The 24920-nt window shown below is 39.7% G+C and overlaps 1 long non-coding RNA gene across 1 annotated transcript in view; it reads left to right on the top strand.

Moving 5' to 3' along the window:
• The first annotated feature begins 3390 nt into the window (after positions 1–3390).
• LOC116674112 (uncharacterized) overlaps positions 3391–24920 on the top strand; it is a 25622-nt gene continuing 4092 nt past the window's right edge. Inside the window, exons 1-2 of the long non-coding RNA XR_004327979.1 lie at positions 3391–3638; positions 13342–13347. This is a non-coding gene — a long non-coding RNA (uncharacterized LOC116674112). The remainder of the gene's footprint in view (positions 3639–13341; positions 13348–24920) is intronic.

The raw sequence follows: 24920 nt of genomic DNA, 5'->3' as shown, positions 1-24920 counted from the left end.
CTATCAGTAAGCAGTTCCCTGAAAAAAAGTCACATTTTAGTGTTTGATGGGCATACTCTCCGGTGGGTGATTGAGCTGGCGTCTTTGGACCGATTGAGAGATAGAAGGTGATAAGTCAAAATGCAAAAAGCTTTTTTTTTGTGGGTGTACTGAATGGATGGGGTCACGGCAATCATAGATGTGCATCTGGAAGTGGAAATTGCTATTTCACCCTGAAACAGCCACGAGTCTGAGTGCTACAGAACTGGGCTGGGAATTTGACAGGTTGTTTTTTTTCAGCTCATCATCATATAGTATTTCAATACTGGTACGGCTAACATGTAAAGTTTGTACTGGAATTTGAGCAAAGATATCTTGTGTGCAAAGATGACATGTTGACCTAACAACAATTCTTCCAAACTATGCGATGAATGAGTCGTTTATTCCTACCCTCTCCATAACAACGCATAGGAGCGTTTCTTTGTATAGTAGCGGGGGTAGGAAATTTCCTCATATCTTAACATAACAGTCAGGACGCAGTTTGGTTAGTTTCAGACAACAAAACTAGCATTTAGCAAAAGGCTGTAGTTTGGGTTAAAACAAGCACATTTGTTAATTCAAATCTGGTAAGACACGTGACATAGTTCCATATTTTTCCGTAAAGTAAAAACAAATTCACCATTTGCTTTGATTTCAAACGGGAAATTAAGCTGGGTCTCTTGGCTAAAAATCCTGTTCGTTTGATGCATGCACCATCCCATCATGCCTCCATAAGCAGACTTTGGCACTGGAATTCTTCCTGCTATGCACTCGTCAGAATAACTACAGCCGCCAGAGGGCGATGCTAACAATAAAACTTAAATATGGGTTGTAATTGCTGATTGTACACCCTGAAAAGTGGTGTTGGCAAAAGAAGAAAGCTTGTGGAATGTCAAGAATGGGGTGTGTATTAGGAGAATTAACTTACACATGTTGACCAGATTACAGGATAGGGCTTAGGGAAAGGTTAGGGGTTCATCTAAACATTAAAAATACTCTTTTCATGATCATAAATATTGATATAAAAATGGTAAAAATATACAGTGGGTAATAGACAGCAAGTCAGTGGTAAAACTACAGCTCAATATAGGCACTGCAGAACTATCTACTGGGTGCACAGAGATGATTTAGGTGCCAAACCACTCATGCGCCACACTTCCAAAAAGCCAGTGTTGTACTCTAACCATACCACCATCAATGCCATCAGAGGCGCACAATGAATGCTTCAAAATGCCCACACTGGATTAATTTCAAAAGTGTTGAGATGGGAGGTTAAACTGAGTATTCTGCATGATAAATCAAGCCCGGCTAAATGAACTGAAGGACATGACTGAAATTGTGCAGCTGTGTTTTTTTTTCTGCACCCCTTGGTGGTGTTATCAATTGTGTTGCCAATACAGTTTCAGTAATGACCTCACATGATACATGTGGAACTGTCTGAGATGTAACGCCATTTGGTCGAGAAGAAGGGAACTCATCTATTTACCGCTTGGAGTGGGTTTGAATCCGGACATCCATCATAGCCGGGCCCTATTGTCTGTGAGTGTGTATGTGTGTGTGTGTGTGTGTGTGTGTGTGTGTGTGTGTGTGTGCGCGGCATGTGCTTTTGCTGTCTTATCATCCCCCAACATCATAATATGGGCCAAAGCACATCAGCGAGTGTAATTGCACTTCCATCTGACTCCTTCGAACCTCTCCTCTTCCATTCCCCGCCTACTCACAAGCACAGAGAAGATAGTGTGTTAGTGTGCGTGTGTGTTTAAAAAAAGGATAACAGAAAATCACGGCAGTTACTTTTTTTTATTGATATCACAACTGTGTCTGACATCTGTGTAATGGCAGTGTCCAGGTTGCAGGGAGAGAGCGAGGTGCCTGGTGACATAGTGTCAGATGTTTTATGGAGAGATCCCCACATACAAAAAGAGAGAGAGAGAGGGAGGGAGAGAGAGTTTGTGACGGAGCAAGAATCAATGAGAAAGAGAGAGAGAGATAATCCCCTGTCACTTTATGGTGTGATTGGCAGAAACATGGCAGCTTTTCTACCTTCAATTCCACCAACTTGTTCTTGCCATCAAATAAAGTCACACCGGGACAGTGATAATGATGGCAGCGCTTTATAGATATCTCAATCACGTTACCATTATTTAGATGTACAATGACACTGTTGATATAGTAATTATATAGTAGTTAGCTATATAATGTTGCCAGAGTATATAGCATTTGCTGGATCACTGGGTAGTACTCGTGCAGCTGCTTAAAGAACAGAACTAATCTTATTATTTTGTATATTATCATATTATTCTGTTTCATTGATACTATTATTGCTAATAGGTCAGGCCCTTTAAGGGTATTTCATAGTTTGGGCCATTTTCAGCAGTTATTGAAACATTTTTCTCACAGTAATTTCTATGATCTGGGAACAAAGTGTCAACACTACATCGCATCCGAAGACCATGTTAATATTATAAAAATAAAAATAAAATAAAAAAGAATCATTCATTTTCAACCATCCATCTCCTTTTCTCCTGCCTAAACTCTGATGCATGCTTTAATTACATCCAGACTAAACTACTGCAATAGCATTCTTCATTGCATATTAGCCATTACAGAGCCCGAGTTCTCCCTTCTGTGTGTGCTTATCGTGTTCTACTTGTTGACTGCTGTCTGATTTCTTGTTTCCAATTGTAGTTGTAGCTTTGAATTTATTTGTTGTCCTTGTCTATCTCCTAGCCCTCTTTCCCTTTGCTTAAGTGGCTTTTGACACTTGTCAGAATGCCTTTGTAATTAAGAACTTAATGACTTGCCTGTAAAAACCTTTGACCAACTTCACTAAGTTCTCCTTCTCTTTTCTCATGATTCTCTCCATAACCAGACCAGGCCCTCTCTTACCTCACCGGCCGTCTTCACCAAGACACATCCTCTGACGCCAATCTCTGGACGCCAAGTGTTGCTGGAGTCAGCCCATGAGAAAACAGTCCTCTAAACTAAAACAGCAACAGGTTGTTTCTCATCTCTCCTAGGCTTGTGCACAGCACCACACAATGCGCTTGTTACACACACACACACACACACACACACACACACACACACACACACACACACACACACACACACACACACACACACACACACACACACACACACACACACACACACACACACACACACACACACACACACACACACACACACACACACAGGGCAGCAGCACACAAACATGCAACATATTAATAATTAAAAGACTACAATGTGAAATAGTATTACAGTGTGATCTGTGACACGCTTTTGCTTCACTCATGAGCAGATCAGTTTCTTCTCCTGAAAATCTCTCTTTCCTACCTTGCAAATCTGTCCTCCTAACATCAATGTGCCAAGGTACAAACACGCCTGGGTTTAAAGGGAATGGAACATTACACTCTGATTGGCTTATTGCATGTTAAGCCCAAAACACGCCTATGATTAATTAAGACATTAAGTACAACCCTTTCAAACCATGCACCTGGTGCACAGACCCTTTTTTTCTGCTGTTAAACTAGGAAAAGTGGATTTGTACACGCCCTAAACGCACCTGCACCAGGAGCTTCACGCCGTGTGCTTAGGTCATTAAAATAGGGCCCATCGTCATTATTCCCTATTCATTATTCATTATACATGACTGAAACCACTTCATTGCGAGGAAAAAGGGAACGTGAGCCCATCTGAAATATTAATCATTCCTCATTCCTCCACAGTAAGTACAGTAGGTCAAAGTTGAAGCAGGTCTACTGCTACAATGGGGATTTTGACTGTTTGTCCTACTTTATGCATTTGTAAAAATAAATAAGAATTTCATTATTTTCTGCGTTATTGGTTTCACGTTTTAGATATACAAAAGTACTGTACACGCTTGAAACAATTACTATAATATCTCCAGCAGAACTCAACTATACATCATGGAAATTCTGTTACGTAAAGGTGTAGGCATGATAAAATGAGTTGGGACCATTCCCAAAATCCCCATGCAATAATTTGCCATTAGTTGTGTGCCCTGAATGTTGGGTTATTTATGTATGTATACATGTTTTTTAATAAATGGGTTGGGTGGTTTTCCAAGAGGTTTTGGCCGGGCCATTTCTGTAGGCGAACTCATCACTCATGGCCCAGATCTCCATTTCCTCATGAATAACATTGACAGATGGAGGACAACTGTCTTGATGCTCTGCATGGCAAGAAGAGTGTAAATTTGTGTGTGTGTATACATGTGTTTGTGAATAAGTAAGATTTATAGAGGAGAGTGAGACATAGAGACAGAATAAGGCATGTTGGCACATGTCAGTGTTCTTGATATATCTTTATGTGTAATTGCATGTCTGTGTGTGTTAAATCTATGCAGATTTGTATGCATTCTACAACTACATTCCTTATACTCATCCTTAACTTTCAGCATCTTTAAGTTGTCCATACATGTCAGTACTGCATAATGTATATAGTGTGTGTGTGTGCGTGTGTGTGTGTGTGTTTGTGTGTGTGTGTAAACATGTGATGGATGCTTCCCTGGTACTCGCCACTCTGAGAAAGCATGCCGCCCTCCACTTGTCTTCAATGCAATTAGGTTAAATAATGATCCTCCATAAATTCCCACAGCAGGAAAAAGGCTCCCCTGCCCTTGTCGCCCTCTGATATATGGCTGAATCCTCCATGAATGGAGGTTGAGTGGAAGCGTTTGAGCATTTGTGCAAGCATATATATTATATATATATACCGGTCAGAAGTTTGGGGTCACTTAGAAATTTCCATTGCCTCGAGTATAACGAAATACCTCTCGTCATTGCATTGTTTTTTTAACCAGGGCAGCAGTTTTCAGATTACATTATGTGCTCACATAATTGCAAAACGTTCTCCAATGTTTTTCAAGTTAGTTTTTTAAAATTATATCAGATTAGGAAACAGAATGTGCCTTTGGATGATTGAGGAATGGTTGCTGATAACGGCTAATGTAGATTGTATTAAAGATCAGCCACCCACTCAGATCAACTGTTATTAGTCTTATAAGGAGTGGAATAGAAATTTGTAAGTGACCCCAAACTTTTGATGGTAGTATATAATATCTAATACATACATATATATATATATATACATACATATTATATATATATATATACATATAATATATATATAATATACATATATATATATAATATATATAATACTATATAATATACATACATATATATAATATATATATATCTATATACATATATATATATAACATACATATACATATATAAGATACTACATATATATATATCCATACATACATAATATATAACCTACATACATAATATAACATACATACCTATATATATATAATATACATACATATAAATATACATACATAATATATATATACATACATATATATATATATACATACATAAATATATACATACATATATATATATATAAATATATATATATTATCTATACATACATTATATATATATAACATACATATAAATATATATACATACATACATATATATATCACTACATATATTAATAATATACATATATTATATATATATACTAATATATATATCTAATATATATCTATATATATATATATATATCATATATACATATATACATATATACATATATATACATAACATATATATATATATACATAATACTATATACATATATATACATAAATATATATACACATATATAATAACAATATAATACATATAATACTATATCATAGTATATACACATATATACCTATACAATACACATATATCATACTACATATATACACATATATATCATACATAATACACTATCATATACACATATATATATACACAACAATATATATACACATAACATACATATATACTACTATAATATATATATATATAATAGATACCCTACACACACACACACAACCACAACACAAAACACACACACACACTATATATATATATATATATATATATATAATATATATACCCAACACACACCACACACATATACATACGGGTGAAGGTATTGATAGGGTGAAATAATCCAAATGCATTCTTTGAATAGCTATGCATTACCATATTTGTGTATAAATACTTCATGGCACGAATGAAGAGGGCCCTCTCCTGTTTCAACATAACAAGGTGCACAAATAAAAAAAATCAAGAAAATGTTTTCAGAGTTTGAAGACACCGACCCCTGAAATCCAGCCCATCCAACCTTTCACATGAAATGGAACACCGTCTGCAAGCCAGGCCTAATTGCCCAACATCAATGCCCGACCTCAGTGATGCTTTTCAGTCTGAACAGCAGCGAATCCCTGCAGCCACGTTCCAAAAAGAGCCTTCCAAAAAGAGTGGAGGCTTTTAGAAGCATACTAAAGTAGTTAGAATTTCACCGCTTGAGAGCAGCAAACAAGCTAATATAACTTTATAAAGTCTATTCACACATCAGCAGACACAGAGCAATAACATTAAATTACAGTCATGTTTCTGTCCAATAATGACTCTTTTTTTTACTTACTTTTTTTTAGCTCTGGCTAACTTTGTCTGCCATCTGGTGCCGGGCAGGTAGCATACAGTGTCATCAGAGCTTTTTTCCAGCTGGAAACAAGGTTGGGAGGTGAGACTGAACCTAATCATTACATTTATGGCCCGTATAACTAAAACAAAGAGCTGACAGACACTAGAACTGCAGAGTTGATTGATAAGTCTCCATGGGTTCCTCGTTACATGTGATCATTACTGGGGGAATGATCGCTTGTTACAAGACCGGAGAGGATGGAGAGCTTTTGTTGATGGCCTATGTTCCTAAGGGGAACGGCCACAATAGAGTCAAGTCATTCACACATTACAAATTATTTTTTTGGGCCATTACTAATATGTTAAATGAATGCAGCTTTAAATATGTACTCCAACAATTATAGCATTGCAATTCAATAATGTTGCCAGCGATAGGAGGGAAAAATGGTCAAAATCTGAGGCTGAGACAACCTGACTGTAAGTCCAAAGTATGGGTCATGCTCCAAAAAAAAACTATATCCTTTGGCTGATCTTCATATGCAATATTTAGAGAGTGCACCTTTTAATTCACGTGGTTTACAATTTAAATCACATACTGTATGGTACTTGTACAGTGTAATGTTAAAGTGTCCATAGCATGCTGGCTATTGTATATCTAATTAGGATAACCCTATAGAGTATATACATATATATATATATATATATATATATATATATATATTATATATATATATATATATATTATATATATATAATATATATACATATATATATATATACATAATATATATAGTATACATATATCATATATATATATATAATATATATAATATACTTATATATATAATAGTATATACACATACATATATAATATATATATATATATATCCATATATATATATATAATATATATATATATATATATAATATATATTATATATATATATATATATATATATTATATTATATTATATATTTGGTTTTTTCCTTTGCACCAGGCCGTATTTAACACAGACAATTAGGTATTTGCGGGTGTCAATGTTTCCTTTTTTTTCCCCAATGACCACCTCGCTGCCTCAATTTGGCTCCGCCAGCCCCACTCACGATTAAAAGAACCCCCTCTAAGGATACAGAGATGGGGGCAAGGAGAGAAGACAGAGAGGGAGAGAGAGAGAGAGGGAAGACAAGAGGGAAAGGGCTAAGGTTAAGAGAGAGAGAGAGAAAGAGAGAGAAGAGAAGAGAGAGAGAGAGAGAGAGAGAGAGAGATAGAGAGAGGAGAGAGAGAGAGAGAGAGAGATTGCTACGTGAGGTCGTTGTACCATGGCAACATGGAGCAGGGCTCTGATATATATTGTTCCCCATGAGAGAAGGAGGAAGCAAGTGGGAGATGGAGGAGCGAGAAGAGACAGGAGAGTTAGTGGGGGGCGGGTTGGGACATGGGGACAAAAAAGTTGAACAGAGAGAGAGAGAGAAGGAGAGAGAGAGAGAGAGAGAGAGAGAGAGAGAGAGAGAGGACAAGAGAGGGGTTGGGGGTGGGGGAGGGAGGGGGGACAAAGGGACCAAAGGAGAAGGAGAAAACAAGACATGAAAGGAGACACACATGGACTGAAAGGGATTGCCATTAGTGGGACAGTAAAGAAAAAAAAGAGCAGACGTATTAATGAAGTCACAGTCTCTCAGGTACTTCATTATTTCCTGGACCCTGGCTGCCTGGCTCAACCCTATCATGACAAATATGTCTAGTTTCAGCATTATGAGGAGAGCCACTAGTTTAGCAGGACAATATGAATCAGCCTTAGGTCAATGCCCTTGCTCTGTGCAAATGCACATGCTAACCCTCACAAGCATTTCATATATACGGCAGGCGTGCTAAGGCATGGACACAAAATCAACACACTCAAACACACACACATGGACACAGGCGTGCCCGACGGGCTCACACACACACAAATCCTAATTAGGGGGGATGACTCTGAGCTGTGATATTAAACGCAGGCGGAGGGACACCTTGCACTAAATTTAGCCTCAGACAAAAGGCAATATCCGAGCTGCAATGTTTCCATGCATCTCGATAATGGCCACACACATCATGTACGGCAAAATGTCCCCTATCATATTACACTGAATAGCACCCGAGTCGAATCACAATAGACCTGTCAGCTACTGGCTGTTTGTTCTGTCTATTAGGGAATTATTTACCATGCCCTTTGCCTTTATGGCTCAGCCTTTCCTCCTACATGAGTTAGAAGAAGAGAGACCTGGATATGCTTTTCCCCCATAATCTCAACTTAATTGTGTGCTATCAGATGCATTAAGGATGACATTTGCGGGCGCATAGAGGACAACGCTGACAGTGAATGGCAAAGGCCTTTTAACCGTTGTCGCACTTCATCTTGTACCACTGGTGCACCATCTTATGCTTTTTACCTGAAAGCCTACACGGATGCGTGTGTGTGTGTGTGTGTGTGTGTGTGTGTGTGTGTGTGTGTGTGTGTGTGTGTATATATATATATATATATATATATGTATGTGTGTGTGTGGTGTATGTTCTTGAACCCACCGGACAAAACACGGCATTGATTAAAATGCTGTCACATCGCTCATTTGGAGGTTGTTACCTGATCGACACACTAAAGCATTTACAGTGACTGATCTGTGTCAGGCTCAGATGAACCCTCAAAAGTCACATCATGAAATCCGCTTTTTAAATGGCCCACAAAAACGATTTTCTGATTTATAAAAGTAAAAACGACTGTACAGTAATTCCTTGCCATTTTTTTAATTTTTATTTTTTGTATTTATTTTGGGGGGTTTTCCGACTTTATTTGATAGGACAGCTAGGTGAGAAAGGGGGGGAAAGACATACAGGAAATCGTCACAAGTCGGATTCAAACCCTGGACCTCGAGTCGAAGCATAAACCTCCCTGTATATGTGCACCTGCTCAATCCACTGAACCAACCTGGCCACAATTTCCTGCCGTTTAGCATAAAAAAACACAAACATATCAGAGGCGAAGCACAGTAGGATATCTCAAAGAGAACAATGTAAAACTGCAAAGGGGTGGGGGGGCGGAGGATATAATAGCGGATGCATAACAAACAGGGGTGGGCAGGTATATTACAGCAGGGTGGCATTCTATGAGAGTCGTCAAGGCATGGTGTATTGTCAATCAGCACAGTGCTGTATGAGCTGCGAGGACATGTAACACGCCCCTCAGCATTCCAAACAACAGCAAATGTAACATTTTAAAACAGCAGACATGCTGCCGTTGTACCCATAAAGATGCAAAAAGAAGCGTTCGCACGACGCTGTTTGCAATGCGTGATCCATGCCACAACTACAGAGTGGCGTGTAAAAGGCAGTCACAGGCCAAACAGAATGCACATTTTCATGCAGGAAATACTGGTCTTTCTAAAGATTACATAAAAGGACGCTGAGCAAAATGTATCAAAGCTGCATCTGTTTCATTTGGGCACTGAGTGAAAGGATTTATCATTGAAAGACTGCTCAGTTTGAACTCATTTCACTCATGTGTATGGAAAACCCACCAGCTAGCCATAGTATTACTCATCTATATATTTTTTTTCCCTTGAGGTCATCTGAAGTAACATTCACGCAATACTTCTGGAAATATTATATACAGTTATCTTTCAACACCTTTCCCCATGTGCACCGAAGATGTGTGCATCAACCCAAATCTACACTTATTTTTTACTGACATTACTCATTACCGCAGTCATAAACATGTTTGCAAGATTATTTTGTTTCAGATTGTAGGCTGTTTCACCAAACTTCAATCAAGTAGGTGAAAATATACAAGCTTGGAGATCAACAGAGCGACATACTCTTGTGCCTTGTGTAGGACTTTATGGTATCTCCCCCTAAGCACCATCATTTATTTCTTCCTCCATACTGGCCCTCTGGTGCAATTTCTACCTCTGTTTCCCGAGGTCACGACCCTCCCTCTCCCGACAGGCCACACCATGAAATTATAAAGAGGGAAAGGAAACCATCCCTACTGACAGACCATCCACCGCTGGGAGGAATATTAACAGGATGACCTCAAACAAAATGCTGGTTGCCCTCGGCAGATGGGTAAACAGGTAATATCCCTCATTTAAACAGACCATAATAGTAAAGACCTCGCTGTGCAATCCTCCCTCCTCCCCGCCCTTCCTGTCCTTTTTAAACACATCTCTTTGGCGATTGCTTGATGCAAATCCAGTGCTCCATGCTCGTTTCACTTTGGCTTCCATTACACTGTGCAAAGATTGGTAGGCTTGTCAGAATGGGAAATCGTCCTTTAATCATTTATGACCGTGTCTAAGTTGGGTATGCCCTGAAGTGCTCTGCCGTTCTTTACCTCTGTGATACTGTGTTTCTCATTCTCTCTCCCCTTTCTGTCTCTGTCTCATCTTTTTCACAGTTTGCTTAACTCCTCGGTGAGAGGAATGAATACCTTGTTGCCCCTTGCGAGCCACCTCGCACTCTCTCCTCAGATGCAGAAGCTTTGTCAATGCTTTGACATTAAACTGCTTTAATCTCGTTGTGCCTTTAAACTCGCCTCTGCATTTGTAGTGTCTTTCCCTACTTTTTGATTTTGTTTGGATTGCTGCATATTACAAGAGAAGAAAAAAAAAAAGTAGCAGGGCAAGTTTACTTTGTTTCTGCACACCTTACAGCCAGGCCTGTGGATGCTTAGCTTGATCAGCAAGAGGCTCTCTGCTCTCTCTCAAGCTGAAATCAAAGCAGGAGCAGAACAGGTGGGCAAGCTGGGATTGTGTGGTGGAGCCTTTTAATACCACATGCCACCACCCCTTTGACAAAAAGCTATGGAAGTATTACACTCTACCTCTCCTCCACTCCGTCTCTCACACCACAACACACAACACACACACACCACACACACCCACACACACACACACCCACACACACCACACCACCACACACACACACACCACAACACCACCACACACACACCCACACACACACACACACACACACACCACACACACACACACAACACACACACACAAAACAACCCGTCACTGACATTAATTTTGCATAACATTTGAGATTGTTTTCCCCCTGCCAAGTCGGACTGCCGTTTGACAATTTTCTATTTCCACATTGTTTTCGCTTCTTCAATATTGACTTTGTTTTGTTTTCTTGTCGACACCGGAGCACCCGCCTCTGTAACAGGATGGCATTTCCATTACTGCACTTTATCTTCCATCGTCAGGAGCGGCAGTGCCACAGCCAATGTGCCATTATTGAGATCCTTATGTGGCTGGCAAGCCAAGATACCCTGCCGGTGGAAGGGAATTGTATTGCCAGGTCTTAAGTGTTTCTTAGAATTTAGAATTGAATATATATATATATATATATATATATATATATAAAATTCAGCTTCTTGTAGTTAGTGCCTTGTGCTCATCGGACACCTCAGCGTATAACTAATCTATGAAGCATTACTGATTTACACCTTTATAACAGGTTCCTCATTAGAGAGTTGTAGCCACATTTCTAACTCAAGAAGTCTTTGCTACGTCATGTGCTGCCAATAATTTGCAACACAATGCAGTCAGAGAATTATTTTCTGTACCTCTAACTGTAAATGATTCTTGATGTTGTGTAAACCGATTTTTTGTTGTTGTTGTGCTTTGCACAGTCTGAAGGTGCCTTAGTCTGGAGAGGAGTGGCTTGGGAGAGAGACAGAGGGAAGAAAAGAGGGAGAAAATATTACAATAAATGAGACAAATAAGAGACAGTGATGGAAAATAGAAAAAAAAGAAGCGACAGAGAGAGCGAGACGGTGCCAAGAGAAGCAAGTGTCCTGTTTAGGTGGGAGGCTGAGGTCAATAAAGCACCGTCTGGTTGGAGCAAGAGTCCTACTGCAGTTTTTATAAGCGAGCCCTTCTCCCTGTTCATATGGGGTGGCCTCTCATAACAGAAGGAAAACTAATCAATAATTGAGGAGAGCAGTAAACACTGTGTGCACAGCACCTCTCTGGGGAGATTCCTATTGCTGGTGAATATGTGTTTGTCTTGTGTGTGTATACCCATGTGTGCACGCATTTTTGTTCACGTCTGTCTGGAAAAAAAATGTTTTTAACTCCAGTACATAATCTTGCAAAAATTCTACCCATGTTCTTCTTCCAGAAGATGCGTTTGAAATGGGTCAATCGATAGAGAGGCTATCTTTCTTCCTGGTAGGAACAGGGGTCACAGTTTTGAGAAGGACTCACCTATTGAGAAAGTTATACACCCTGCTTGTTTGAATGACACCTTTAAAATTTGAGCCTGTTGGTCCAGGAGACAGTGTCAAGCCAGGCCAACTCTTTACTCAAGGTTATAAAAAAGAATCCTTTTTCAGCTGTATGCTTATAAACTGCCTTGATGTGTGACACAGCCATTGATCTTGATGCCAGGCACTGGACACATAAGCCTGAGTCTCTGCATAAGACTTTCCCTCCTATGGGCCTTTAAATATCCTGAAACATCCCCTAACTTCATCCCCTGCGTCCATGTGGGGATGCAATCATGCACAAACGTTCTTCAACAATGGCTCTGCATGAAGATTATGATCCGGGCCAGAAATCAGGTGCATATTCTGAATAGATTAGCTAGAATAGAATTTTCTACATTCTTTGTCACCTGAGGGAATGGGGATAATAATATTTTAGAATCATAATTTTTTCTCTGCATCGAGGAGGAATTACATCAATCAAAGAGTCATCCGGCGTGTGAGGCGAATGGTAACAGTGCTATTAGGAGTGCTGATGACTTAGAGAGGACTGTGTGAGCTAATTTGCTGAGATATAATGTCTTTGAGTGGAGCAGAGAAAGGTGTGGGGGTACACAGGAAGACAGACAGGGAGGTAAATAAAAGCGGCTGCCAATGCTGTAGGCTGTTGTCATCATTTAAACAAGTCGGATTTCACCCCAACCACCCCCCCCCCCCCCCCACCCCGGCCCCCTCCTGTGTGACACCAGTGCCCGATGTGGTTACTGTTGCAGGCATAACAACGAGGTTTGCTCGAGGAAGAAGCAACCTCCTGAATTGCTCAACTGACTGAACACACGCATCAAAATGCTTGGATGTGTATGCAGTAAAGCATATGCTGTAAATGTAGGAGATGAAGAGAATAGGGTGTACCAAATGTACTAAACCTGTTACAACCGAAAGGAAGGAAAGGATGGAAATGCAGCAAGGATCCTTTTTCAGACTCTGAGTCAATCAATATGTGGACTTTGGCTCAGCGAGGTCTCTACATTTCCTTCAGAGTATTTACTAGAAGGATAACCCCCTAACAAAACAAACTTTCACACTTTCACACGTACACACAACCCATTTTCTGATGGGAATAGTTCCAGACCTCTTTTGACAGATGTGGCCTCATCTTTCTGCCCACTCAGATGCACCTAACTTCCAAGCCCTTTATTCTGCATTATGCATTAAAAGGCTTAATATATATGAGCTACATATACCTTGACCATACTAAAATACCCCTTATTCTATAAGCTCTCTATACCCGTGACTCCTTGTACTCAGTCTCACTTCGAATAACTGCAGCTAACCACATTTGATTATCAAGATTAAGAAGTTACGTCTTTGTGATAAAATGTTCTTGCCACGTTGCCTTGGAGACACAAAGAGCTCTCAAAGCATGTGAACAGATTTGGACTTTGGAGCCCACTTAAGGTCTCCTCGTCATTTAGAACACAAGTGTCCACAGCTGTTTCTCTGCCCAATTGCACTGTTTACTTGTGAAAGTTGTGCTAATGATTTATTTTTTCCTTCCAGATGGTACTTTATGATGCAGACTCTGCTGCCAATCTCAAGTTATTTTGTTTTCATACTGTACTGCGGTTATTAGATATTACATTGAAAGTGCCGAAAGACACACAGATGAATGCATGCTGAGAAAACCACAAGTTTGTGTGTGTGTATGTGTATGTGTATGTGTATGTGTATGTGTATGTGTATGTGTGTGCGTCTGCAAGTTCTGCTCGCGATGGCGAGTGTGTACTTGTGTGTGCAAGACACAAAATGTGCATATGGTTTTTGGTGTCTTCGCGTGCGTGTGTGTGTGTGCGTGCGTGTGTGCGTGTGTGCGTGTGTGTATTTGTGTGTGTGTCTGAGATGTGAATGCTGCAGACAGCCAGCTTCAGGTCAGCTGAGCTTTGTTTGGGGATTAGTTGCCTGTTGGCAAAGTCAGAGCCTCAGAATCACTTCCCCCTCCGGCTCTTTGTCACTCCGCCACAAACCGATAGACAGACACAGCAACAAGCAGACGGCGGGCCCATTTTGTTCAGGGCCATTTCCTCTCCTCCTTCCTCTCGACTCAATAATACTTACTCACCGCTGCTGCCACTGCTGCTGCTGTGCAAAAAGCTCTTAATTCCAACTTGAGTCTTTTTATTTTATTTCTTTCTTTTTTTTATTTTATTTTTTACAATGTTCAGTACATGCTGAACAGGTTTAATGATCTTCACATCCATAAAACTCATTGAAATTAAAATAATGTATGGTTATTGCTGCATGGAAAGCAGACACTATCATTTGCGTTGACTTTCCAGAAGTTTTGATGAGACATTAACATCAAATAACATTCACTCATTAACAGCCAATCGAGGTTGACTCATTGGTTTGCTCACAACTTGACAAAGCCTGTAATTGGAAAAGCATATTAAAAGATAGCCAGTAGATGGGTTTTATTTTACTCTACTGTATATAAGGGGTGATGATGATGTGATGATGTGTGTGCTGATGATTAGTGCAACATTAAAGCAAACGTCTCAGCGGTGAGGTCATTGTGCAATGTCCTACACAGGTGGCATCCATGCATGGAAGGCATGCACACATGCACACAAATGTGTGTGTATGTGCAATACCGCCAGGATCTTGTCAATTAACCGCTGAAAACAATCCTTCACTGCCTTAGGGGGTTTAGCAGCTAACTAGGAGGGCAGTGCCAGTTGGAGGGAAATTGGCCGCTCCACTAGGCTGCATGATGATGCTCAGGTGCAGCACAGAAATGCTCATTAATTCCTGGTACCTGGAGGTGGTGAGCATACATGATGAAGCCAGCATTTGAGACATTTGCATCACAGCTCCGTACATAAAGCCAAGGGAATTGTTAAACATAATGAGATTTTTTTTCACATAATGATGAAACAATGAGAAGTTCTACAAGGTTAGAAAAAAGGTGTCAGACGTCTGAATAGAAATCAGCGGTGATTTCATTCTGCCAACGTAATTGCATGAAATGCATGTGGTTTTGGAAATATTCTCCTCGTGAACGATGGGATATAAAAAGATCTTGCTGACTGTTCATTTGAAAGTGGATCCTCACACACAAGCTTTTACCATTACGTTAGCAGTATACAGGCTCTTTGGGTAAATTCAATTGAATTGGCAAGATAAACGCTCAATAAAGCTGTTGGTGCTTCTCAGCTTAAAAGGGCCATAATAGTGGAGGCTTTTCACTCTAACTTGAGATTGTCCCATGTATCATGTAGTAGCTCTCAGCTTGGAGTTTATGTTGAAAAAGCTTGTGAAAAACTCTGCTTTGAGACGGCTTAAACTCAAACTAGGTGATAAGAAAACCCTAAAGTCAAGAACTAGCACAGTCCCCCAATCGTTCATTCATGAGTGATAGTCTAGAGATATCACAGTGAGGGAAAAAAAAATGTCATACCAGAGAATAATCAAGGCATTTAAAAGCCAGTTTTATCAGTCCACTGATCTTCATGCTTGACGTTACGGATCATCGTCCGATGTGTCTGAGACATTAGAGATAAGTAAAGAATGTGAACCATGAACATTGTCCTTGTGATCTCTGCAAACTGGGACACCGCTGGGAGTGTGAGCCCGCATCTGGGCATCGATGCATGTGTCCAACAGATCTCACCGTGAGGCTTTGAAAGGGGAACTCCACCAAGTGTACACATTACAATCTGTCTTTCGTGGGGACTCCTACTGCTACTACTACTGAGAAAATATATGCTTTGATGTCTTCTGTAGCTTTAGAAGGAGATTTCTAAAGTCTGAAAAAAAATAGCCCTTGGTGATGTCATCAGCGTTATATTAGTTGTTGTATGCCTTTATTAGCAACTAGAGAGAAGATTGTTGCAACTTAAACCCAGACTACACATTATTAATGTGAAGACTGACAGAAATGGACAATTACCAGGCAATGGAGGTCTAGCACCGGTTGCATTATAGGAACCGCAGGATTTGGTCGTTTAGGAGCTTGCACCACACTAAGAATGAGGATATCTAGGCCTCTACTGCAACAATTGAAACATTTCTTCTTCTTGCAAGTGCTCTGACTTCATGGAGTTGTAATACTTAATAAATAATGAGAAGAATACAGCTTTAGGTGTCATGGCAGAGCCACATGACCAATGACACTGAACATACAATTTATCTTGTCTTACACTATGAGACTGCAGGACTCAATTTCCTGGTAAATGTTCATTCATTTAAGCTCAGACATAGATTAGGATTTCTTTATTCTTCCAGTCTTCCTCTCTCTTTTTTAAAATAGCTGTGTTAGTTCAGACCAGTCAGCTGCTGCCATCACCCTCCAACTAAAATACTTGAACCTGTAGTAGTAAATTAGCAGAGTTTTGACATATCACTGACTTGGAGAAAACTCACAACCATCACTTAAAAGTTAACACATTTTTGGTCTGGGGCAATGGGACAGTGCAGGAGGAAGGTGGGCGTCTCGAGCCCAAAGATTTGAGAAGACTACATCCCCAAGCTGGCTTACATAAAGGTCACTATAGCTGTCTGACACAAGAGAAAGCGAAAGAGGCACCCGGACAGCCCGATAAGGGAAGAGCGACTGGCTCTCTGAAGGAAGCTAAAGGTCACATTTGTGCTGTTAAGGACTCGGTGGCGTCACTGCGGTGGCATCCGTCCACACGGGACCCCGGCCTCAGCCCAGCTCCTCGTTTGCCATGGGACTGTACTGATGGTTGGTTTGCTCGGAGAGGGAAAAAGCAGAGTATTGATTTCTATAGTACAACCGAGTAAAGTGGAATTGTTTGTTTGTTTGTATGTGGGTGTACAGTATGTCTGTGTGCACACATTTTATGTTATGCCCTCTTCATCTCAAGATTCTGTCATCGCTCTCACGCTAATATCCGCTGCTCCCTTTCACTCTCCCCCCCCCTCCCCCTCAGATTCTTTTTTCCCTCTCATCATTCTCGCTGTCATTTTTTCTTTCCATCTACCTCGCCTGCTGTTTCAGTAATCTATCCGATGCTGTAGTGTGTGGTTAGATGAGGATGAATTAATCATGTTTCCAAAATGACTCATCTGCACAAAAACATGAAGTCGGTAAAGGGCAGATGTACTGCTGCGTTGCGGTGACCCCTGCAAAATGGCTACACCAAACATAATCCATTACAAATGGCTATGATTGGGTGGTGTGTGTGCGTGGGTTTCATGTAATTGCCCCACTTTTTGTTGGAAACACTGAATTGCATGCAAGGTAGTCTTTGATAGCTCAATTTGATTTCATTTCCATTTTTTTGTTGTTGGTGAGTGTGTTTATGTAGTTGAAATATTTCATCTGTGCAACCAACAAAACACTTACCAAATAATCATGTCCTATCATTTCCTTTTTTGTAAAGGATAAAGAAAGAAAAGCGTCCCACTGTTCCTCTGTTAGTAAACAGGTCCACATGTACCACGGAAATGGCTATTCAGCAGAAGGGTCTAATTGCTGGTCGGCCATTTTGCTTGGGGTACAAGACAGTGGCATTAAATATTGACAGAAACTCTTGGGATACGAGCTAGGAGCCCATGACAGTTGGAGAGATCTCCAATTAGGAAAGGCGAGGTTTTAAGACATAGACACGCACTATCATCTCCCTCCCTCACCCTCTCTTTCCCACTGGAAGACAGATACAAGCAGGCAGAAGCAACACAAGTATGAAGATTAATACGCAGCTGGCCTGGCTGACAAAGCCAAACTGTAGTGTCAAGCGTCATTAATGCCTGCACGCATCCCAGACTGCACCACAAGCATCGAGCCCTATGCCTGGAGGGACAGGCCAAGGGTCATAAACTCTCAGAATGTTGTCTTCACAGACAGTTAAATTTGGCCCACTGTCCTTCATGCTTATTGGGCTGATTCAGGCAGAGAATATTGTAGCGGAGCTCGCTTCACCTTTTTGTGTCAGAGAAACGAGCCATGCAATCCAAGTAGTTTATTCAACTTCAGAAGCTAACCGTCACACATAAATGATGTACGACTTTTGACACATTTGTCATGTTTTTATGGACTTTTTTGACAGGATGCAGTTTTTACGAGGTGCGTGGCAGATGGTGCAAGAGACACATCCACCCAGACCTGGCTCACACAAAACAATTCGGGGTGTTTTTGTGATCCCTCTAGGAGCAGCAGATGGATGGATTAACATCATGGAAATTCAGGGACAATGTCTGTCCCAGGACCTTTGGGTATTTTGTGACTGTGTAGAAGGTAATAGGGATTTATTCAAATTAAAAATGATTTTGTTCATCATTTGTATTGGTAATAAACAATTTATTCCAAAAAATAAATGAGATGGGGGAAAATGGTTTCGTTGCCAAGCCTGAGGTCTTAGGATTGCTGCTTTTGTTTTCTTGTGAGGTGCCATTTTGTCATATGGGAATCAGGAAAATCAGGTCCAGACATTGCCTGGAGTTGCTCTTATACACATGTAGCACACAATAGAAGATTTTCCATTTCCCCTACTGGAAAATATACATTACATTATACATATATATTACACCATGGTCAAACCAGTTTGTAATTTTGTCGTAAACAAACAAATCTTTAATTTGTCTGATGTTTAGCGTCAGCCCTGAACAACAGAAGTTCATTGCATATCTGAAAGGGACTTTTTATTGAAAGACACGCTCACCCATTTTCTACTGACTGGAAAGGAAAAAGATAGAGCACCATGTCCCATTGTTACGAGCAAAGATAGGAATGTCGGCCAAAACTATGAAAACAAGACGGAAAATGTAATAAACCTTAATAATCTTCCTCTGAATCTTGTTGATTGAGGAACTCACTGGCACCTAACAAGACGAAAGGACAATAGGAAAAAAAAGGAACTTGCAAAGCAGTCAGGGAAAAACAAACTTGCAACAAAACGCATAATTTGTACGACATCACATGAAGTTAAAGTTTTGCAAAAACCTAGTAGATATTCAGACAAAGAAAATCTAATTCACAGTCCACTGCCTAGAAAGTCTCCTGCTTACAGTCAAATTGCCCCATTGTGAAGGTAAAGAGGATTTACAAATTCTTTGGCTACACTTATGTAAACTTATCCTATGAGCACAATCCAACACATTGCTCAAATTGATCCAAAAACAAGGAAAACATACTGAAGATGTCCATATTATGCAATTTGTTTGTGTCATGTTCTGTTCATCATTTATTGCTGGGTTTAGGCAACAGCTCTAACAAATGCCTCCCTCAGGTCTCACTCAGAGGAACTATTTTAACTTTTTTTTTGTAGTACACATTGTGCATTTAAATGCTCTTGCTGTTGTGTCTCCTGCTGCTGTGTCTTTTACAAAGTTTGCAGCATTTTGAAAGAGAAATATATCTGGTGGAAAAATAAGCATTATGCTGTAACTATGGCCTGCAGGGCAGGGAGCTGCGAAACAACATATTAGCTTGTCAAAGTGGACAAGGTAATTTGTTTTCTTTTATTACTGAATTAAAAGCGTTGTTGTAAAGTACGACCGCGCCTGCTTGTGCATGTAGTTGTTGAGTCTGTATTTGTGCAGCTTGTTGTTTTATGTGTGCATCTGTGTGTAGTCTGTGTCTTTATGATCTATTCATGAACATGTATGCATGCAAACATCTCATCTCTCATACCATCAAACTTTTTTTTTCTCCATGTGTACCGTATGTATGATTGATAGCATACTTATGATACATAAAGAGAGAGGGAGAAAGGAAAATGCATTTTGACCCATTATGCAAGAGTAATGAAACTATATCTCCACAGGCTCTGCATTAAGTTTGCTCTGACTTCTCTGAAAAATTGTAAGCACAGCCGAAATGAGCCTATGCATACTTACAAGAACTCAGCAATATCTCTCAGTATCTCCATCTATTTTTCCCGAACACCACACACACGGCTGTGACTGCAATTCAAGTTGATGCTATAGTGAAGGGAAGAAAAGCAATAATGTTTGGTGTTTGCCAAGAATTCAGCAGCTTTTGCATAGACATTTTACATTCCAAAGACAGGGAGAGTTTAACTGCAATGTGCACGTGTCTCAACACTTTCAAAAGAAATGGAAAAAAGATGTGAAGCACACCTGTCACAACCTTTAAGGTCAATGACAACAGATTGGTTTTTATGTGTGTTTGTGCTTCATTAGAAACACACAAATAAAAATGATGCGTCAAACAAGGCACGCACACACATCCGACAGGAACTCCCATTTAGTGACATAGCATGTCAACTGTGCACAGTTAATACGCACGGCAATGCACCAGTGCACAGTTTTTTGTGTCAGATGCCAAAGCAATCATGCCACATGCCAGAAAGCCCCAGTCATGTAATTTCAGAACTGTCAGGTTTGTGTGCGTGAGTGTGTGTTTGTAAGAAACGGAGATTGAACGTGCACTTTCACTGGGTTCAAACTGGCATATAAGTGGCTTCCTGCCAATGAACTACTGTGATCCGGTCACATGTTAAATGCATGTCGTGTGTGGGTGCATGTGTGCGTATAGAGGAAAAAAACTGTCTGTATATATTGTATCAGTGCACATACTGTAAACTATATGTTAGGCTAATGTTTTCTTTACTGTATTATGTATTTCTAGATTTATTTTTTAAGAGACAACATGAGTTTAATTATAATCGTTTTACTATAATGTTAATTCCTCTGTGACCTAATGCTACACCTGCAATGTAACTTTTCTTACATTCTATATTGGGATTTTCTTTCTTTATCAAAACAGCTAATGATACGAGATTTTCCTACGTCATTAGGTTGGAATCTCAGGAAATGGACTAAATGCAGTTTGAGGCGTTTCTATTCTAATCAAATATTTGAAATTGTAGGCACATAAATCTGAAAGTTGCCAGTTCAAGACATCGTTAACAAGACTGGCTTCAAATGCTGTGCCTGACTTGGTCGGAGCCTCATCATGACACACGCTACTGTATCTGTAAGCGAGTAAGGGATTTTAATTTGCAATCTGTCCATTTAAAGTAAAACTAGTAAAAGAAAGTTAATGAGACATTTTATTCAAAGTTTTAAGAAAATAAAATGTTTGGGGCCAGTACCTTTGAATTCACTGGAGAAGAAAAAATATGTGCATATGTGTCTTGCATTCAGTCGTCTTCTCTGTGTGGGTGTTCCCACCCAAACTTTGCATTCATATGCAGCCTATGTTCCCCTTTTGCAAACTTCCCGAAAAGTTCTGACCCACTTTATGCCTTCTCTTTGCATATTGGTAAACACTTTTATGAAAATGTAACTTCTGTATAATCAGCTTCCTGAGTTGAGCAACCCCATAAGGTCATTTGCTTCGCCAACTGTCTTATCTCTATCTTTTAGAACAAAGGGGATGAGAGAGACTGATTAGGGCCTTCAGTTGGGTGCGCATGTTTGTGTGCATGCACATGTTTGCACGGCATAAGCCTTCAAAATTTGTGTCTTTTGCTGTTTGCGTGCTTTTGTGTGTGTGTATGTGTGTGTGTTCTCTCTCATGGACCTCTGGGCCTTGAGCGTGTTTCAGCCTTGGACCAGAAACATGAAATTTGCATTCTTTAATTAACATCCAAGCATTCACTCGTGGTTGTAATTCCGAACTTGGGCTGGCGCTAGTTTTGGAATCACAAAGACAAACAATCCTGGAGGGGATTTTCCATTTTTTCACCCCCCCCCCTTCTTACTGTCTGTTAATAAAAAAGACTAACTGGACTTGATTGGGTGACATTTGAGTTAGAGTTAGTAGCAAAACAACAACAACAATCCATCACAATTGGATCGCCGTCAGAATTTCCATTTTCTGCTATTAGATAAAAGGGCTTTTGTACTAAATGTGATAGAAAATTTGAGTTTTCTTTATCTCCCTTTGATGTGGGCAAGAATGTAAGGTGGCATGAGATGTCATGTTCGGTTAGTGGCATAGCGCGGGGGGGGGGGGGGGGGGGTGCATGGCTGTGATATGTTGTTTCCCTTTGTAATGACACAAAACAAGTGAAAGCTTGGGGGAAACACACTCCTATTCAAAAAACATTTGGCTGCATTTTAACTGCCGCATCAAGTGACAAGTCACCAGCGGTTATTCCTTTCTAAATTAAAAATTAAAAAGTCCAATTGTCTTTTGTGTAAATGACAGCTAGAAGTTTTAGAGGAATCATGGTTTGTTTCAAGCTGAAATGAGCCACATATACTTACTGCATTTGTACTTTTGGAGGCATGAGATGCTGTTGATGCTTTTGAATATGAAAAAGAAAAAACTGACCTCAGATTACACATTTGATTTAACAAAAGGGAACACTAAAGATTCTGTACTTTCAGGGAAACAAAATGTTCCAAATTGCATCTTTTAAAAAGGAGAACCAACTTCAAGCAGCCCTTAAGCATCAATTTGCCTCAGTATGTTAGGGATGTAACCAAATGCAAACATTTATTTGGATATGAACAGATTATGCACTTTGAGTTTAAGCAATTACATTAATATTTCTTATTTATTTGTTTAACACAAACTTAAACCAGCTATAATTCAAATACACAAACCGACTTCACAATCACACTGCTGGAATATCTGGATTTTATAACAGCAAATCCAATCATCTATAAACTATGAACTATATACACAACGGTTCTCCTCATGAATTCATGAAGGCAATGAGCCAATATGGCGCAATTTTGCCAATAGATTTTCACTTTTCATAGGGGAAAAAAAACTAACCTACGTATATTAAATGGTTCAAATATTTGACTTTTGTGTGCTGCTAAACACATACAGCTGAAGTAGAATATGAAGCAGCTTAGATGCATCCGCAATGTACGCCCCATGCACTCTCTTCTGGTGTAAATCCAAATTATACAGATGTGTTTGTGCAAATTTGTTTTTCTACATTCATCCAGCTAAGCATTATAATGGCTCAGCCAAATCACTGATTGACTACTGATTGATCAATCAAAGTTGATGAAAATGTCTTGTGTTGTCTTTTCCTTGACAATAATACTCTGATACAGTTCCACTCTCAAGGGATTGTCTTTTTCTTTACACTTTTATTGTCGACAACCACCAGTAATGACGTAGCTTGCCAGTGCATATGTTCTCCTGAAGCTTATTGTCATGATGTGTCTCCGGGGGTACAGCCACCAGGCAAAAGCAGCTCAGTATCGTCCAACACAATCAGTACATGGGCTCTAATTTGCAATGCTATTACACTGGGTGACAATTTGTTTAAACAAATAACTTCCAGTGAAGTACTTGTGAAAAATTTGCATTAGTTTTAAGTCTAAGTGGTCACATGGGAATCCGAGAGGGGCTTTGCATCAGTGATCAGAATGGCTGAATGCAGAGATTCAGTCATCTTCCATTCCGATTCATTTTATTATTAGTTTTGAGGCTGTTTTGGAACAATGTCATAAAAACCTTAGATCATGCATGCCGTTCTTTTTCAGAGCTTTCAAAAATCTAAAAGGACATTTTTCTACCAACTAATCAACTTAATATATTACAATGCATATATATTGTCATTTGTGTGACTTCATTCTTCATCTTTATGTAGAAAATGCTTGTTTTGTGCTATATTAATGATCTGAATGTCTAGTACAGCACCTTTAACAAAGATCTACATTGTTAGAGCAGTTTCTAAAGTTAAATACATGTTAGGAACAAACATGAAATTCAAAGTGTCTTAGTTTTACTGCTGGATGTTTTGTGCCAATACATGTTTTTTGTTCCTAATTGTTTTCAACTGACCTGTGGGGTTACATTAAAAGGCGTCATCTAGCAAATTACTATTTGTAAAGGCTTCCTTAGGATGCCGACACTAGAAATTGTGTTGTTTCTGACGATACAGCATTGCAAATCAACCGTAATAATGAAAGAAGCAAACCAGTAGCCAGAGTGCGCTGATGATGTTTGCAGCACAGCACTCAAAGCCATGAAGCCTGATGCTAAATGAGCAGTTTTCTGCAGGGATCATACTTTCAACTGTAAACCTCGGTGCTAGGTGTATTTCGGACTGTAATCAGGGCTTGAAGTTAACTCCACTTGCCACAGTCACTTTTTACCAGCCACTTTTTTTGCCTCAAGGTGTCTCTAAGATCCTATCCTGTCCTATTCATCGTAGCCTACTCGTGG

This window comes from Etheostoma spectabile, chromosome 24 (assembly GCF_008692095.1).
Source record: "Etheostoma spectabile isolate EspeVRDwgs_2016 chromosome 24, UIUC_Espe_1.0, whole genome shotgun sequence".
Lineage (NCBI taxonomy): Eukaryota > Metazoa > Chordata > Actinopteri > Perciformes > Percidae > Etheostoma > Etheostoma spectabile.
Note: the sequence above shows the minus strand (reverse complement) of the source record. Positions and strands in the feature narration are given on the sequence as shown.